The sequence below is a fragment of the Triticum aestivum genome, chromosome 2A (genome assembly GCF_018294505.1).
Source record: "Triticum aestivum cultivar Chinese Spring chromosome 2A, IWGSC CS RefSeq v2.1, whole genome shotgun sequence".
NCBI classification, from domain to species: Eukaryota; Viridiplantae; Streptophyta; class Magnoliopsida; order Poales; family Poaceae; genus Triticum; species Triticum aestivum.
Window position 1 is genome coordinate 599,979,400 of NC_057797.1, and position 21,089 is coordinate 600,000,488.

Here is a 21,089-nt window from a genome sequence, read left to right on the forward strand (position 1 = left end):
GCCGTTCTTTTTCAACAAATAGCTCATTTTTGCATTGCTTTTGCATTCAAACATATAAATAACATAGTTTCAACCAAACAAAATAGCATAGTTTTACAAGCCAAATAAAAATAAAAATGTCTCACATAGTTTTGCAAGTCGAATAAAGAAGATATATCTATTGGTTGCCAACATGAGCCCACATATACTCAACCAAATCATTTTACAGTTGCACATGAGTTTCCCAATCACGCATGTCATGATAAAATTGGATGAACTGTTCAAACCTTTCCACTCCTCCATACTCAGGCACAATATTCTCACCCTGAAACTGAAACCCTTGATCGTACAGATGTTCCGGGCGCTCATCTTCTACGATCATATTATACATGATTACACAAGCAGTTATTACCTCCCATAGTTTCTGCGTGCCCCAACTTAAAAAAAAACAGTAAACATTTTTTTTGAAGGATCTATATGATGGAAATATTAGCCGTTTGACCCCACAGATCTTTGTCATTTACGTCCGTCCGTCCGTCCCCCCCCCCCCCCCCCCCCCCCCTCCCGAGTGCGGAGCGGCTCACATGGAAGTACAATTTGCACGCTGGTGCATCGGTTTGCAAGTGCATTTGCACACGTAGGCTGGCAACTGTGCCATCCACAAGTGTTTGGCCACGTAACTATAGTCAACATGTAGAGTGGGAATAAAAGAAAGAAATCATAAAAAAATCTAAAACAATCAAACATACTGATCTGGCGCACCAGTGCCTATTTAAGGCCATCACCTTCTTGTTAAGGGTTTTCCTTACTATATTGGTCGGAGTGGGAAAATTTCTTTGTACAATGTTAGATGCTTAGGGAGGTGATTAAAAAAATAAAGTGAATTTTTCTGAATCATCAATGCCTATTTTTATAGGAGAGACGCTTAGTTAAGCATCTACCCTATACAAATAAGCAAAGGTGCTTAAGCAAAGCCTGATTCATTTATCTAAGCACCACCACTAAGCATCTTGCATTGTATAAGGTCTTATGGTCCAGAGATCAAGCAGCCCAACAAACGGAAATCAACAGCTGGCAAGGCATTTTAAAAATCCCTACCATCAGCCGGTTTACGGCTAGCAGTGGCCATATAGTATTCACGGAGATTGATCAAAACCAAAAAAGAAATGCTTCAAGTTCTATAGAAAAACGTAGCAGTAGTACCGAGTACGCCCGAATTAACACTCGTTTGCATATATACTGTCTTTTTTGCGAATAGTTTACATATATACTATTATAAATGCCAAGAAAATTACAAGTAACAAGCAGAATATGTGCCTCATGCTACACAATTTTAGCGTCCCGACGACAATGGCAGAAAGATTTCCATCACATAGATCAGATCTCTGCGTACTTGCATAACTGTCGCATAGCTCCTGATTAGTTTGTCTCATCTTGTGCTCCATTCTCTTCTTTCTTCATAAATCTTTGAAGAACTCATTGTCATCGTAGAGGTGACCGAACCGTATATGTAAAACCAGGATTCCACTTTGCGGCCAAATAAAATAATCCAGCCTGTAAACGGTGTTTGCCATATGTTCTAATTGCACTGTTTAACAGATGAGTCAGCCTTCCGATGGTTTCGACATTTCTCCTAAAAGCTTCCCATGTACGAACCTGATATACATGGTAAACACACATGATCTTCCACTTCTCCGTACGAAGTTTTATTTCATGTCGTAGTGATGCTGATTTTAGTATAACTGTAGGTTTAGCCATTGTTCTCATGCCAAACTCATCAAGAATACATAGCCTAAGCATCTTCTTTGGTCCAAAAACTTTGTCTTCTCCGTGAACTAGACATCCAACCTTCTGTTTGAAAGAAAGAAAAACTTCCTCGGATCCTTCGGTTGCTTCATCCTAGGTTATGAGATGAGCTTCAAAAAGTTAACTCCTGAGAGTGTCCAGTAATAACACTACCACTATGTTGAATAAACCAAAAAGGGATAACTAGAGTTATACATATAGATATAACACAATAACGCATGCTGTTGATGATAACACACACACAACTAGAGTTATACATATAACACAATAACGCATGTTGTTGATGATAACACACACACACACACACACACACACACACACACACACACACACACACACACACACACACACACACACACACACACACACACACACACACACACACACACACACACACACACACACACACACACACACACACACACACACACACACACACACACACACACACACACACACACACACACACACACACACACACACACACACGCACGCACCCACGCACACACACGCGCGTGCGCACGCACACACTCACACATGGATTTCACTATAAATCAGACGTATGATTCTTTAGCATGTCAAATCAAATATTTGAGATGATAGATTATGTTGTCTTGAGGATGATATTTTTTTAGCAAGCATGACAAGTCCTAGCAAAAGACTGAACATGGCAAGGATTGGTCATGCTTGCTAAAAAAAATTATCACCCTCATGATAACATATTTTGACGTAAAAGTGTTTGATTTGTCATGCTTAATCTGATGTCATATTTTTACGACTCGGTCTCCATCCTTTTTCCCTCCTCCAAGTAAAGGCGGCTAGGGTTTCTGCCTGTCGTCGGCGGCACCGCCGATTTCCCATGTCTCCTGTGGCATTAGGGTGGGTGCGCGGTGGACCCCGGCCCTTGGCGACGGGAGGGCTTTGTTTTCAGGTGCTTCTTCAAGTTTTGTTATGATTTGTGTCATGCTTAAAAAGACGAGACGGGGCGGCTTCTTGAAGATGGAATAAGGTTCTCCCCGCCTAGCCCCCGTCCCAATGGTGTGTCTAGCGTCGTCGGAGGGCGTATGAAGTTGTGTCTCTGGCAGATCTCGCGGGATTTGGTTGGTGTTTGTCTTTGGTGGATCCGCTCGGATCCGGTCTTTGTTTGTCTTTGTTCATATATGTCTTTAGGTTGGATCCTTCCGATCAAAAATTCTCTTCATCGACGGCGGTTGTTGTTCTGGGGCATTGGTCCTATGAGACCTTAGCAAGTTTCCTGTAAAAAAAAAATTTGATGTCATTTTTTAACATTAGCACAAAAAAATATTCGCAAAAACTACAACTATTAAGGACGTACTTACCTGCTGCCTTGCGAGATAGCCATGATATCCATAGAGGTAAAAGCACTGGGAGTCCTAGAATTTGTCCGAGATGTGATGGTTTAGTCCTACAATTTGCAAAATGTACCTATCTAGTCCTACAACTTGCATCCAATGTGCAACTTTGGTCTTGGACCAATCACAGAGCAACAACCGGACTGCTCGGGCCCGAGCCGGTCAGCACGTGCATATTTGCAAAATCCCCCCTGCCTTTCCTTATAATGAACCCGCAGTACAGGAAACTGCATAGATAAATCTAGATAGTAAACCTACGGAGCTAGTGTGAGTATGTGACCAGGAAACCGACCAGAATTTTACATTCGTCGGACCGTGTTCATTATAAAGCAGTACTAGCACACAGTCTGCAAGAGTGTGTGGAATGGATGAATGCTCAGGCTTCTACCATATGCCTCCGTGTCGGCAGCCGCGGCACGAGATCTGCCGGCCCCGCCTCGCCGGCCAACCAGGGCTGCCAGCGGCCACAAAGCAGAAGCAAAGCTGCTGCTCCGCCGGGGCCTCTGAAACTCTGGTGCTGCTGCCAATGTTCTGTAATAGTGCTAGTAACAACGAACTCCTAGAGCATGGACATGAGGCCCTCAAGGCTATCGTATCGGAGGTGCTTCTTCTTCAGCCGCCTGCGCCGCGTGTTGCTCGCCCTGCCAAAACCACAGCCCAGCTGCTTAGAAACACGGAGGTGGATGGATGCAGGAGAGCGATGCTCTGTGCGTCAAGATGGATGCGTCACTGCTGTTTATGCAACTGTGGGAGTGGTGCCGCGCTCACCAGTACTGGTTGTGGAACACCACGTTGTCCGTGGGCACGTGCTTCCCGTCGTCGTTCCGGTTCCACTGGTACGCGGCGTGCGTCCGGTTCATCAGCTGCAGGGTCGAGTGGCCGAAGCTCACCTCCCTGAACGCAGAGTAGTCCGGCTGCGGATCACTGAACCTGCAAACATTCAGGAGGTGTTTGGTACAGCACAAGGTAACGGGACTGGTAATGGAATCAGGTAGCGGTGGGATCGGGGTGAAACGGGAGCATTTGCTTTTCTGTTTGTTTCATGCATGTAAAGCTATCAAGTTACAAGACTGCGTTTGGAGGTGCTGTGTAATCAGATTACATCACTGAATCAAACTGGCACTAACTTTACACATAAAATCAGTGAACAGAATTTCAAAACATCTATTTCGCATAGAATTTTAAAAAAACATTTTACATGAATAAACACAAATACATCTCTACGGATTCTTAATCGGGATTTAAACACACTTGAAAATAAAACAAAATGTTAGAATTTTTTAGAACAATAAAATGTCATATTTGAAGGACACTTCGGAGTTCTAAATGAGTATATCAAACCATAGATACAAATTCGTAATTAACACCATTTTCAAAGTCAAGACCCTTGCAAACCAGCTTCATCCTCAACCATGGAATGTTCCTTCAATCTTACCGCACCACCGTCTTTGAAAAAAAAAGTGTTCTTTCTTATCAACCCTGCCTATTTCTCTCATTTGCCAATAAGCATGGATTGGATAAAAAATGATTAGGAAAAGTACTAATCATACGAATACACAGTAGCTATAACATTGTCGTTGTTGTCGACTAAATAGAAAAATATAAATCAGCACTTCTTAGGTGTAATGCACGCATATGGATTACTATGCAAGAACAAAATAAAGAAAAAAGAAAAGCACTCTCATATATTGGGTTACTAACACAAACATCAATGTTGTATACTGCAAGAACATATACTCTGATAAATATTCAGGCCATGATATATATTCGGACATTAGCATAGTTGTCGGCTGCAGCAGGCCCAACAATAAAAGAACTGGCCAGCAGACCTTAGACCTCACATCAATGTTCAACATCTATAAATTCTAAAGGATAAAGGTCATATAGCTAAAGGATAAAAGACATATTTTCTATCCAACCCAAACACAACCCAAACATAGGTTATATTTTCTATCCTTCGTTGGGAGATGTTGTATAACTAAAAAGTCCAGATGTGCACATTTGCAAGCGGTAACTTTGTAAACAGGAATTAATAATGATGTTGATACTGTGGGAGAGTGAAGATATGGGTCATACTAGCATATGGTATTATTATCTGGACCGTTGGATGGGTGAATCGGCAGGTGGGAATCACATTCAATGCGAATCGCGCGAGCCGCAGAAATTGCTGTATGTCGAGCGGCGAACGCATGGTGCGTATAGTACCCCGTATGTACTGCGTGGGAGGCCCACGCCCTCGGCGGGAACGGCGTCGCGGGCTTGTTAAGGACCGCTGGTCCTGTTAAAACATCATACATGGACCGTGCTCCAGAATTTTTTGTGTTCCGTAGCTGTGTGCGTGCCCGTTGGCTAGGTAAAAAAAGCGTGTGCCCTGTCAGAGGCTGGTTGACGCCTCAGAATGTTGTATTCCGTGGCGGAGAGCGTGCATGGCGGCGGCGGTGGCGGCGGCGAGGGGAGTATGGAGAATGCCCCTGCCTCATCTGGGGAGTCGGACAGCCGGACCCGAGATCGCCCAGCTGGATTGAAAAGTACAGAGAGCGATTTTTTTCTGAATTATTTTACACCCAGCACTGCATTTACCTACAATTTTCTTTTTCTGTTGGTCTACATGTTGTGTAGTAGATTAGTCTGCGATTCTGAACTCGTGATTCCTTTTTAGTGTCTATTAAGACAAGAGAAAGATCGACATAGTATAAGATTAATGAATAAAAAATGGACCCTGGGATGGTGCCCCCATGAATTGCTGATGTACTAGACAGTAGGAGATTCCTTCCATGTTTTGTGTTCACCCCCACGATCCGATCAAAATAATTCTGGTGTGGCACAAAAAAAGGGATTACATTTAGGTCGTTCACCAGGATCGGCTTGAGTTGCTGGTGTGAAGGGTGGTGGGAGGGGGTTCGGTGGGTTGGGTGGGCTTATGTATGTTAGCTTCTTGGTCGGCTACTGGCGGAACCGTCAAATTTATTCCTTTTCCATGTGTTGGAGTGCATTAGAGCAAGTCCAGCAGTTCCCCTAAAATTTCTCCCCTATATCTCAAAACGAGGGACTCCCTTAAAAAGATTCTCCGCTAAAAATTGCTCAACTCCAGCAGTTCCCCTAAACATCTCCCTTATTCTATATTTAAAGAATATTTCATAACTACCAACGGCTAGTTTTCAACGGCTAGTTTTCCAACGGCTAGTTTCAGCCCTATAAATACATGATCACCCCTCATATCTATCACAATCCTGATCGTGCCTCCTCTTCTACTTCTCTTTCGCCATCTCTCTGCCATCTCTCCACAACGAAATGAGTCACCGTCGAAGTTTGGCCCGGCAGTTTTGCGAAGATTCCTCCTCCGAAGATGAGGAACTCATGATGGCTGCAATTGTAGCAGAGCAAGAAGAAGCCCGGTTGGATGCTCCACGACATGGAGGTTCACAACCGGGACGTCAATCTCTTCAGCGCGATTTTGTGGAACGCTTTCAGAATCTCCACAAGGACTATTTTGCAGAGAACCCCACCTTCAAGGCAAGGATGTTTCGCAATAGGTATGAAATTGGTGCATCTGTTTTGTTTCCACCATAGTAGTCGCTCTTCATGTCTCATTTAAGTTTTTCTTCACAGGTATAGAATGCATCGTCCTCTTTTTCTGCGCATAGCAAGTGCTATAGAGGCACATGATAGCTATTTTCCCTGAGAAGAAATAGTGCTGGTGTTCCTGGTTTACATCCTTATCAAAATTGACCTCGGTATTTCGAATCCTAGCTTATGGGATAGCAGTTGATCTTACTGATGAGTATTGTCGGCTAGCAAAGTCCACCGCTTTAGAAAATCTTAGAAGATTTGTGCGTGCTGTGATCGAGGTCTTTGGGGGTCAATACCTGAGATCTCCAAATGCTGAAGATACTGCTAGATTACTTGCAATTGGAGAGCAAAGGGGGTTTCCGGGTATGCTCGGAAGCATCGACTGCATGCATTGGAAGTGGAAAAATTGCCCTACTGCACACAAAGGGTTTTTTGTTGGCCATAAACGCGTACCCACGGTCATTCTTGAAGCCATTGCTTCACAAGACCTTTGGATTTGGCATTCTTTCTTTGGTTTACCAGGATCACCCGTTCACCCGTGTTTGCAAACCTAGTTGAAGGGCATGCTCCAGAAGTGAATTATACCATCAATGGTCACAACTACAACACGGGGTATTACCTTGCAGATGGCATATATCCGCAGTGGGCAACATTTGTGAAGACAATTCCAAATCCAAAAGGTGAGAAGAACAAAGATTTCTCCCGGTTTCAAGAAGCATGTCGGAAGGATGTCGAACGAGCCTTTGGTGTTCTGCAAGCTCGTTTTGCTATTGTACGTGGACCGGCAAGGTATTGGGATCTGGAGACACTCGGAGAAGTGATGACAGCTTGTATCATCCTGCATAACATGATAATAGAAGATGAGCGTGGAAGTCGTGTAGACTACCGCTACGATAACATGGGAGAACTAGTGACACCTTCTCACCGAGAGGCGGCTACATTGACTCAGTTTCTTCAAGCTCAGAGTGATATTCAAGACAAACAAGTTCACTGTCAGCGTCAAGTTGATCTAGTTGAGCACCTGTGGCAGATCCGTGGACTGATGTAGCTTTCAATAATGTAGTCTATGTCACCATTTTAGCTTATGCAAGTGTGTACTGTTTTTCAATTATAATGGGAGTGTAAGCACTATCTGTATCATTTTCTAAATAATGGAAGCAATTATCTAGCTAACATAGTCAGCCAAATGTTTCAGAGACATAGTACAGATTACTACACATAGTTCATCCAAATGGTTCAAAGATAATAATTAGTACAGATTACAAGACACATTTCATCCAAATGGTTCGAAGATAATAAGTAGTACAAATTACAAGACACATTTCATCCAAATGGTTCGAAGATAATAAGTAGTACAGATTACAACACATAGCTCAAGCCGACGAGTTACGCTGTCGGTTGATGATTTGACTCTTCCTTAATTTGTAGAATTCTTTTTCTTGCTCATCCATGCCACTAAGGTCCATGCTCATTATTTTGCTTTCTTCAGCCCCCATCATGCGTTCTTCCGCCATTCTCATGATTCGTATCTTTTCTTCTTCTAATTCCATTTTTTTCTTGTATTGCAAGTTTCTTTCTTTCTTCTACCAACCTATCTTCTTCTCTCTGTTTGTCCATTGCAATCATGAGCTCAAATCGCTCTTGTCTTTTTGACTCCCTTGTCTCCAAGATACCCTCAAATGATTCCATGACACTACTATTACCTGTACTGAAAGAACTTTGAGACCGCCATGCTGCATCTTTAGCCCTCTTGATTCCAGGTGGCCTTTTCTTGGGAACAACTTTAGAGGGAGATGTAGCTTCATCCTCAAACAAACTAGCAGATGATGAATTAGGAGTATCCAAGGAGGATGTCTTCTGTTTTTTCTGGGGCCGAGATTTCCACTTCTCGGTGTCTTCCAACTTATTAAAGCAATGCATCAATCCAAATGATTTATTTGCCTTGTCTCCATTGGCATAGAGAACAATCGCTTGACATAGCTACATTAATACATATGCATCAGCAGAACAAAGATATGAACAAAACAGGAACCATGCAAAGCATATTTGTTACCTTATTTTCACGTGTCATCCCACTTTGGTTCCTATTCTGGACCTGAATATAACATGCACAAAACCTATTCACTTGTTCTTGAATAATAGCCCAACGATGCTGAAGAGAACCTTGTGTGCGACCATGGTCTTCAGATTTATTGGCATGGAAGTAAGCATCGATTCTTTTCCAATAACAATCACGAGATTGGTCTACTCCTATGATTGGATCTTGAGTTATCTCGAGGTACGCATCCACCAAAGTTAAGTCTTCAGCCTTGCTGAAATTCTTTTGCCTCTTCGAAGCGCTTGCTTTCGAAGCGCTTGCTTTCTTCGCCTTTGCTTTCGAAGACCTTGCTTTCACAGGGGTAGACTCTTCAGTCTCTTCGAGATCAGTTTGTTGTTCTTCAAGCCCTTCGAGATCAATTTCTTGTTCTACATGCCCTTCAAGATCGACATGTTGTTCTTCAGTCCAGTGCAAATCATTCAATCCGGCATCATTATGCAATAGATCAAAATAACTCTGATCGTCCATTACCAAAATCTGAAATAGAAACAAGAAACAATAAGCTTCAACACAAATAAATAGTAGTAGCAGTAGCAAAAATTTCTAGCAAGCTATCTCTATGTTCTGTATGTAAAAATGTGCAGCAATCTCTCTCTGCTTGCTGCTCTCTATGTCACATCTGTGTGCTATTTGGTCCTGCACATATCTCTCTATCTCACATCTTTGTACTCTTTCTCAAATAAATAGCAATAGTAGTAGCACTGAAGACGCACAAGCAATCTGGAACATCACCTTTGTCTATCCATATTTGCACGCATGCAACAACTCCACCAGCCAGCCCACACCGGCATCCAACCCTGTCTCTCCTTCTCTGTTCTTCCTCTACATGAAACAACAGCTCCTCCCTTCAATCCCCTCCAGCAGCAGCTGCTGGCAGACCTTCTCCCGCTCTGCTCTCTACCCGAGCAGGAGCTCCTCCCTCCTCCCTTCAATCCCCTCCAGCAGCAACTGCTAGCAGACCCCCTCCCGCTCTGCTCTCTACCCCGAGCAGGAGTTCCTCCCTTCGAGCCCATCCTCACCTTCAGCCACGACGGCCATGCCCGTCCCCCTGTATCCAATGCCCGATGGCTCTTCAAGCAAGCCACAACGGCCGCGCCCCTGTATCCACTGCCCGACGGCGACCTCTCTCCCTCCCTAGATTTGCTACTTTGCTCGGATCTGAGAGAAAATCAGTGAATGAACGAACCTGGGATGCAGTGGCGGCGGCGGCGTGGTGGCGGGAGGGAGATTTCCGGACGTAGCCGTTGCCTCCACCTGCGAGTCGGGGAGGGGATCGGGGAGGTCGTCGTTCCCCTAGATAGAGGGGAGAGAGAGGGCGATTTGGGGGAGACCAGAAAAACGGGGAGGGGATCGGGGAACTGCTGGAGGCGTTTTTTTGCTGTTCTCCCCTAAAATAACGATCGGGGAGGGTTTCGGGGCGCTGCTGGACTTGCTCTGAAGGAGCATGTTTTCACAGAGAGAGAACATGCAAAATTAAAAACAAAAAAAGACTGATCCCGCTGTCCAGTTTCATGCAGAGTTCGTTTAGGCTCTAACCTGGCAGAGAGAACCCTCTGTCCTGTTAGGATGGGGGCCCTCGAAAAAACAATAAGAGGCTTTGCGGAACGAGATGGAGAGGAGGTTGTTAAGCCAAAATTACGCACGAATTTTGACTTGTTGACTGAGGGTACGACTTCTACAACTTCATGCAGTAGGAGTGAGAGTGCGAACCTTATTTCAAGGATGTTTTCTGTGAAAACTGACCAGCACCCAAACGAGCGAGAGTGTGAACCATATGCTCAAGAACTATGTGCCACCCGGCTCTCCGATGCATAAGTTTGTCAGGCAGTACATGCGGTTGTTGTTTGATCTCCAATAGGAGTATAATTATGAAGAGAAGAGAATTAAAATTGTAAGTGGGGTTTCATCGAGACAAAACCTTTCTAGCTATGCCTGAGTTCTAACATGATGTTCTGTGCAGGCGTGTGTAGTCTTACGGATAAATTCTTTCATTGAGATGCACATTAGCAAGGTGTACACCCGTGCAACGTTCTGAGCAGTTTGGGCTAGTCCTATACGAGGCTGGGGGATATCAGGTAAGGAGGTGGAGAAGCATGCATTGTACAAGGCACAACCCACACACGTCCGGAGAGCCACGAAAAGTGGAGCAGGGTTGTTTTCCTATATGGCTGACAATGGCTCAGAGTTTGAGTGCGAATGTGGGCTGTTTGAGCACATGGGCATGTTGTGCTACCATATTCTGAAGGTTGTGCTACCAAGGATGCTCGAGAAATACTGCCGGAGCACCTGCAGCACTACCAGCGAGATCAGCTTGGCTCTACATTGCTGACTTTCCGGCATAATCGCATGTATGTGCAGGCGTTGGAGTTGGTCAGGTTGGATGACGCCAGTGTCGAAGCTTATGATACACTATGGGGCTCTTCAATTAAGCAATGACTTTCATGGCTCCTTTCCACCAGGCGAGGTATGGGCTTGGACTAGAGGATCTTGCAATTGGCAAGAAACAAGGCAATGTAGATGAAGGATATAGCAAAGCTGGGCAAGATGAGGATGTCATGTTGTCAGGCCACAACAATCCTTTGGTTGGCCTGGGAGTGCCATCAAATAAGAGAGGTGCAGGGAGGCCAACGAACGCGAGAGATCGGCTACCTTAGGAAGGCATGAGTAAGAGGGGTAGATTCTGTAGCGTCTGCAAAATTCAAGGCCACAGAAGAACAACCAGCCTGCAGAGAGATGTCTCGAAAGTTCAGAGGAAGGAGGCCAAGTGCAGCAAGTGTGGTGTTGCTGGGCACAAGAAGAACAAGGCCAGCGGGTAATGTTGCGCAGTGTCTTGCTGTAGGGGTTAGGGCCAAAGTGGATGTAACTGCACGCTAATGAACTATTGTCATGATAAGTGTAGTAAACTGTACTGAGAGATAACTGAATTTTATTTGTGTATGTCTGAATAAATGCATTAGCAGTACTATGCGTGCAACTCTTCTGGTAGATGTTGATTTGAAAGGAAACCATGCATGTTGGAGGCGCACAGTGCCACGCGGCTGGCATGCCCGTGCTGAGAGGGTCAGGTAGTTTGAACTTTTATATTTTGGACTTGTACAAGGTGTTTACGGTTGGGTGTGCTGATGGTCCAAGAAAAAGAATCACGGCCGAGATCGTAGCGGAAGAAGGTAGGTCCTGGCCATAAAGGAGAAAGGACACGCCGCGTGGGTACTGTTCTATAAATAACTCGCCGTAGCAATACACCATTGAATACAGCTGTGCGCGTGGATCCCAAGATAGACCAACTGCTCAGATAATGCTACCATATGGTAGTATGAGCCATATCGAATTTTCGATACTGTGGTCACAAAGTAAATAGTCTATATGATGAAAAAGATTGACTCTGTAGCTAGCTCGAATATAGCCATACCTTTTTTTTATCATTGAGAAGATTGTCAGGAGATCTTGTATTTTCAGTTAATGTGGTCACAAAAGATTGAAGTTTGAAAATTGAAATTTGCTTGCTAAAAGAAATTAATTTCTAATCAAGTGTATGGTTAGCACTAGATATATGAGTAGCAATTTTTACTCTTTATTGATTATTGTCGTATTCGCAAGACACAAATGTTATATCAAACAAAACAACTTATAGATCTTTCATCGGAGAGGAAAATCACTACAAGCTAAGTAAAAGAAAATAAGTAATAGCAAAAGCATGGCCAACAACATTCAGGAAGAGCTGACCACTGGGTGGGAGGAGAGTGGCGAGCGGGACACAACCGACGAAGTGCGCCGCTGCTGGGAGAAGGAATATTAAAGAGGTTGATACTTCAGATCCTGCACAAGAAAGCAACAGAAAATAGAAGTATCATGAGAAATCAAAGCTCAGATCTCTTTGAGTAGAACAAACAGAAATCAAACCTATCGAGCCTGTACTGCGGGTTCATTACAAGGAAAGGCAGGGGGATTTTGCAAATATGCGCACGTTGACTGGCTCGGGCCCATACATGCAAATAGGCTAATAAACCTAATTATTGCGCGTAATGTTGCTTCTAATTATTATAAGGGCGACGGCGTTGGTAGGCTTTCTATCGGAACTCGGGTGGGGTAACGTGAGTTCTAACCTAAATCCTGCAAGATTTATGTGGGAACCTTCGTACCGGAAGACCGATCTAGATCCGTTGCGTACGGTGCATCCAACACCGCCCCGTTTATATACACTACTGCGTGTCTAAAAAAAGATATATACTCCCTTCATTTCAAATTACTCGTCGCAGAAATGGATATATCTACAACTAAAATACATCTAGATATATCCATATTTGCGACAAGTAATGAACGGAAGAAGTACTACTGTACGTAAGAAACTATTGCACCTACGATTAGTCCTTTTTCCGATTATTATACGATGCGAAATACAGTGGTCGCTGCATGAGTCCTACTCACGTGAGGTTCGATCTCCTTCGTCGGACAATATTCGTATACGAAATATCGTATCCTGTGCGGCGGCACGCTACCACCATTGGTGCGAGTCGATCAAAGCAACTCCAACGCGGACCCATTTCGTCCCTCCATATTTGTCAATGCGCATAAAAATGATGGTCCAACGAGCGATTCATTCTCAAAACGCGTCCGCTTCGTGTTTGCGCGGACCCATTTCCAATCCAAATTTGGGCATGAAATGTGTCGGCGCGGACACGTGTGTGTCTGCTCGGTGTCTGCGCGTCAGCACACGGCGGCCGGTCAATTACCTCTGACGTCTTTATTAATGACGACCATAGACCGCGAGCACACACGTCAACGAGGGCGAGCGTCCTTTTTAATTCGGGCGTGCGGAGGCGAGGGGGGGTGCAGCCTCATCCTCTTCCAGCCTCCCGTCCCCATCTAGCCACCCTGTTGCTCCCCCGCTGGCGACAACCCTACCCTAACACGCGCCACCATGGGCTTTTTCGCCGGCAAGAACAAGGGCAAGGCGCTGACTCTTCGCGTACACTCGTGCTCCGCCATCCTCCGCCGACGTCTGCCCGCTCGGCGAGGCAACGGCTCCACTCCCAGTGCACCAGGCGAGGTGGCACTGGGAGAACCGCACCCCCTCCCTTACCCGACGTGAGCCTGCCACATGAATGGCATTTGGATCCGGGTACGATCCCAGTGCCGAAGGTGCTACGGTTGGCGCAGACGCATGCGGAGGAGGTGCGGCGCCGGCGGGAGCAGATGCCGCTGGAGCAGCGCCTCAACCCCTTCTAGGTAGCAAGCTCTCCCGATTGGGAGGTCTTGTACACCCTCGAGCACAAGGATTAGCGCCGGCGTGGCGTCCAGCACATGCGGGCTAGCACCTCGTCGCCCCCCGTCATGCGTGACAAGGACCTGGAGGAGGAGGCCTACCAGTTGGTGCTGGCGGCTGCCATGTAGGAAAGCGCAGAGGAGGAGCAGCGCAAGGCGGCGGAGGAGGAGGCGGTGTAACAGGCACGCCTATCGGAGGCCTGTTGGGAAATGTAGAAATAATTCAAAAAAATTCCTACGTGTCACCAAGATCAATCTAGGAGATGCTAGCAACGAGAGAGAGGGAGTGCATCTTCATACCCTTGAAGATTGCTAAGAGGAAGCGTTACAAGGAACACAGATGATGGAGTCGTACTCGCGGCGATTCAAATCGCAGAAGATCCGATCTAGCGTCGAACGGACGGCGCCTCCGCGTTCAACACACGTACAGCCCGGGGACGTCTCCTCCTTCTTGATCCAGCAAGGGGAGAGGAGAAGTTGAGGGAGAGCTCCGGCGGCACGACGGCATAGTGGTGGAGCTTGCAGTTCTCCGGCAGGGCTTCGCCAGGCACTACGGAGGGGGAGGAGGTGTTGGAGAGGGGAAGGGTTGCGCCGGGGAAGGGGGTGCGGCTTCCCTCTCTCTCCCTCACTATATATAGGAGGAAGGGGGAGGAGGAGGCGCCCTAGGGTTTCCCTAGGGGAGGGGCGGTGGCCACAGGGGAAACCCTATATGGGTTTGGGCGCCTCGACCTGTAAGAAACTTACCCCCCAAGCCGGGAGGGGCGGCTGCCCTAGGGGAGGTGCCCCACCTCTCCAGGTTACGTGAGAGGGGGTGCGAGGGGCGCACAGCCCCTTAGTGGGCTGGTGTGCCCCCTCCCCTTGGCACATAAGGCCCCCCAACGCTTGTGAGGGCCTCCGAAACACCTTTCGGTCACGCTGGTCGTCACTCGGTACTCCTAGAACAATTCCAGACTCCAATACCCTTCGTCCAATATATCGATCTTCACCTCCGGACCATTCCAGAGTTCCTTGTCACGTCCATGATCTCATCCGGGACTCCAAACAACCTTCGGTAACCACATAATATTCCCATTACAACTCTAGCGTCACAGAACCTTAAGTATGTAGACCCTACGGGTTCGGCAACCATGCAGACATGACCGAGACATCTTTCCGGCCAATAACCAAGAACGGGATCTAGATACCCATGTTGGCTCCCATATGTTCCATGATGATCTCATCGGATGAACCACGATATCGAGGATTCAATCAATCCTGTATACAATTCCCTTTGTCTATCGGTATATTACTTGCCCGAGATTCGATCGTCAGTATCTCTATACCTTGTTCAATCTCGTTACTGGCAAGTATCTTTACTCGTTTCGTAACACATGATCCCATGACTAACTCCTTAGTCACATTGAGCCCATTATGATGATGCGTTACTGAGTGGGCCTAGAGCTACCTCTCCGTCACACGGAGTGACAAATCCCAGTCTCAATATGTGCCAACCCAATAGACACTTTCGGAGATACCTGTAGTGCATCTTTATAGTCACCCAGTTACGTTGTGACGTTTGATACACCCAAAGAACTCCTACGGTATCCGGGAGTTACACAATCTCATGGTCTAAGGAAATGATACTTGATATTAGAAAAGCTCTAGCAAACAAACTACACGATCTTGTGCTATGCTTAGGATTGGGTCTTGTCCATCACATCATTCTCCTAATGATGTGATCTCGTTATCAACGACATCCAATGTCCATGGTCAGGAAACCACAACCATCTATTGATCAACGAACTAGTCAACTAGAGGCTCAATAGGGACATGTTGTGGTCTATGTATTCACACATGTATTATGGTTCCCGGTTAATACAATTATAGTATGAATAATAGACAATTATCATGAACAAGGAAATATAATAATAACCATTTTATTATTGCCTCTAGGGCATATTTCCAATAGTCTCTCACTTGCACTAGAGTCAATAATCTAGTTCACATCACCATGTGATTAACACTCATAGTTCACATCGCCATGTGACTAACACCCAAAGAGTTTACTAGAGTCAATAATCTAGTTCACATCAACATGTGATTAACACCCAAGAGTTTACTAGAGTCAATAATCAAGTTCACATCACCATGTGATTAACACTCAATGAGTTCTAGGGTTTGATCATGTTATGCTTATGAGAGAGTTTTAGTCAACGGGTCTGCAACATTCAGATCCGTGTGTACTTCACAAATCTCTATTTCATATTGTAGATGTTGCTACCATGCTCCAATTGGAGCTATTCCAAATGGTTGCTCCACTATACGTATCCAGTTTGCTACTCAGATTCATCCGCATAGGTGTTAAAGCTTGCATCGACGTAACCCTTTACGCCAAACTCTTTATCACCTCCATAACCGAGAAACATTTCCTTATTCCTAAGGACAATATTGATCGCTGTCCAATGATCCACTCCTGGATCACTCTTGTACCCCCTTGCCAGACACTGGCAAGGCACATATCAGGTGTGGTACATAGCATGGCATATTGTATAGAGCCTATGGCTAAGGCATAGGGGACGACCTTTGTTCTTTCTCTTTCTTCTGCCGTAGTCGAGCATCAAGTCTTAACTTCACACCTTACAACTCAGGCAAGAACTCCTTCTTTGACTGATCCATCTTGAACTCCTTCAAGATCATGTCAAGGTATGTGCTCTGTGAAAGTCTTATCAGGCGTCTTGATCTATCTCTATAGATCTTGATACCCAGTATGTAAGCAGTTTTACCAAGGTCTTCCTTTGAAAGACTCCATTCAAACAACCCTTTATGCTTTCCAGAAATTTTACATCATTTCCGATCAACAATATGTCATCTACATATACTTCTCAGAAATGTTGTAGTGCTCCCACTCACTTTCTTGTAAATACAAGTTTCTTGCAAACTTCGCATAAACTCAAAAGTTTTGATCACCTCATCAAAGCGTATGATCCAACTCCGAGATGCTTGCTCCAGTCCATAGAAGGATCACCGGAGTTTGCATACCTTTTAGCATCCTTAGGATTGACAAAACCTTCTAGTTGTATCACATACAGCCTTTCCTCGCGGAAACCGTCAAGGAAACTTTGTTTTGACATCCATCTGCTAGATTTCCTAAATGTAAATGCAGCAACTGCTAACATAATTCTAACAGACTTTAGCATCGCTATGGTTAAGAAAGTCTCATCACAGTCAACTCCTTGGACTTGTCGAAACTTCTTTTAGACAAGTCGAGCTTCATAAATGGTGACATTACCATCAGTGTCTATCTTCTTCTTAAAGATCCATTTATTCTCAATGGCTTTCCGATCATCGGGCAAGTCCACCAAAGTCCATACTTTGTTCTCATACATGGATCCTATCTCGGATTTCATGGCTCCTAGCCATTTGTTGGAATCCGGGCCCACCATTGCTTCTCCATAGCTCGTTGGTTCACTGTTGTCCAACAACATGCCCTTTAAGACAGGGTTACTACTCAGAAGTTGGACGCACCCTTGTCGACCTACGAGGTTCGATAGTAACTTGATCTGAAGCTCCATGATCATCATCATTAGATTTCTCTTCAACTGACGTAGGTGCCACAGAAACATCTTTCTATGCTGCGCTACTCTCTGGTTGAAGTGAAGGTTCAACAACCTCATCAAGTTCTATCTTCCTCCCACTCAATTCTTCCGAGAGAAAACTCTTTCTCGAGAAAGGACATGTTTATAGCGATAAACACTTTTCCCTTAGATCTGAGATGGAATGTATACCCAATCATCTTCTTTGGGTATTCTATGAAGACACAATTGTCCGCTTTGTGTTTGAGTTTTTCTGGCGGAAGCGTATCGACATAGGCATCGCAGCCCCAAACCTTAAGAAACAACAACTTAGGTTTCTTGCCAAACCATAGTTCATACGGTGTCATCTCCATGGAATTTAGATGGTGCCCTATTTAAAGTGAATGTAGTTGTCTCTAATGCATAACCCCAAAATGATAGCGGTAGATCCGTAAGAGACATCATAGATCGCACCATATCCAATAGGGTGTGATTACGATGTTCGGACACACCATTACGCTATGGTGTTCTAGGTGGCGTCAACTATGAAACTATTCCACCTTGTCTTAAGTGATTGCCAAACTCATAACTCAGATACTCTCCCCTTGATCAGATCGTAGGAACTTGATCTTCTTGTTACGATGATACTCAACTTCATTCTGAAATTGCTTGAACTTTTCAAATGTTTCAGACTTATGCTTCATTAAGTAAATGTACCCATATCTAGTCAATTCATTGGTGAAGGTGAGACAATAACGATATCCACCGCACGCGTCAATACTCATCGGACCGCACACATCAACATGTATGTTTTCCAACAAGTCACTTGCCCGTTCCATTGTTCCAAAGATCATCTTGCCAACGAGGCATGGTTCTCATGTGTCAAGTGATTCAAAATCAAGTGACTTCAAAAGTCCATTAGCATGGAGGTTCTTCATGCACTTTACACCAATATGACCTAAGCGGTAGTGCCACAATAAAGTGGTGCTATCATTATCAACTCTACACCTTTTGGCATCAATGTTATGAACATGTGTATCACTACGATCGAGATTCAATAAACCATTCACATTGGGTGCATGACCATAGAAGGTGTTATTCATGTAAACAGAATAACCATTATTCTCTGACTTAAATGAATAACTGTATTGCAGTAAACATGATCTAATCATGTTCATGCTCAACGCAGACACCAATGCAAACAACATTTATCTGGGTTCAACACTAATCCCGAAGGTAGAGGGAGCGTGCGATGGTGATCACATCAACCTTGGAACCACTTCCAACACACATCGTCACCTCGCCCTTAGCTAGTCTCCATTTATTCCGTAGCTTTTGTTTCGAGTTACCAATATTAGCAACTGAACCGGTATCTAATACCCATGTGCTACTAGGAGTACTAGTAAGGTACACATATATCAAATATACTTTTCTTGAAGTTGCCAACCTTCTTATCTACCAGTGACCGTTCCCCTAATAGAAGCACTTCATCTCAGGTTCCGCTACCAGTGACCGTCCCCTAATAGAAGCACTTCGTCTCAGGTTCCGCTTTCTTGAAGTATTTGAGGCAGTTCCGCTACCAGTGACCGTTCCCCTAATAGAAGCACTTCGTCTCAGGTTTGGGTTCTTGGGTTTCTTCACTGGAGCGGCAACTGGCTTGCCGTTCATGAACTTTCCCTTCTTGCCCTTGCCCTTCTTTGAAACCAGTGGTCTTGTTAACCATCAACACTTGATGCTCCTTCTTGATTTCTACCTTCACGGTGTTAAGCACGACGAACTGCTCCGGGATCATCTTCCCTTGCATGTTATAGTTCATCATGAAACTCTAGTAGCTTGGTGATAGTGATTGGAGAACTTGTGTCAATCACTCTCTTATCTGGAAGATTAACTCCCACTTGATTCAAGCGATTGAAGCACCCAGACATTCCGAGCACATGCTCACTAGCTGGGCTATTCTCCTTCATCTTGTAGGCAAAGGTCTTGTCAGAGGTCTCAACCTCTCAACATGGGCATGCGCCTGAAATACCAATTTCAGCTCTTGGAACATCCCATATGTTCCATGGTGTTCAAAACACTTTTGGAGCCCCGACTCTAAGCCGTAAAGCATGGCGCACTAAACTATCAGGTAGTCATCGGAACATGTCTGCCAGATGTTCACAACATCCACAAACGACGCCAGAGGGGTTGGCACACCGAGCGGTGCATCAAGGATAGAAGCCTTCTGTGTAGCAGTGAGGACAATCCTCAGACTACGGCCCTAGTCCGCAAAATTTCTTACAATATCTTTCAACTTAGTCTTTCTCTAGGAGTGTATTAAAACAAGGAGATAAAGCGCGAGCTATTAATCCACAACATAATTTGCAAAGACAATTTAGACTATGTTCATGATAATTAAGTTCATCTAATCAAATTATTTAATGAACTCCCACTTAGATAGACATCCCTCTAGTCATCTAAGTGATACATGATCCGAATCGACTAGGCCGTGTCGATCATCACGTGAGACGGACTAGTCACCAACGGTGAACATCTCCATGTTGATCGTATCTACTATACGACTCATGTTCGACCTTTCGGTCTCTTGTGTTCCGAGGCCATGTCTGTACATGCTAGGCTCGTCAAGTCAACCTAAGTGTATCACATGTGTAAATATGGCTTACACCCCTTGTATGCGAACGTTAGAATCTATCACACTCGATCATCACGTGGTGCTTCGAAACAACGAACCTTCACAATGGTGCACAGTTAGGGGGAACACATTTCTTTAAATTTTTAGTGAGGGATCATCTTATTTATGCTACCGTCGTTCTAAGAAAATAAGTTGTAACCATGACAAACATCACATGCAAATCATAAAGTGACATGATATGGACAATATGATCTTGTGCCTTTGATGTCCATCTTCGTGGCACGACATGATCACCTTCATCACCGACATGACACCATGATATCCATCATCATGATCTCCATCATTGTGTCTTCATGAAGTTGTCTCGCCAACTATTACTTGTACTACTATGGCTAACGATTAGCAATGAAGTAAAGTAATTACATGGCGTTTTTCATTGACACGCAGGTCATACAATAAATTAAGGCAACTCCTATGGCTCCTGCCGGTTGTCATACTCATCTACATGCAAGTCGTGATTCCTATTACAAGAACATGATCAATCTCATACGTCACATATATATAATTCATCACATCCTTTTGGCCATATCACATCACAAAGCATACCCTGCAAAAACAAGTTAGACGTCCTCTAATTGTTGTTGCATGTTTTACGTGGCTACTATGGGTTTCTGGCAAGAACGTTTCTTACCTATGCAAAAGCCACAACGGTGATATGCCAATTGCTATTTACCCTTCATAAGGACCCTCTTCATCGAATCTGATCCGACTAAAGTGGGAGAGACAGACACCCGCTAGCCACCTTATGCATCAAGTGCATG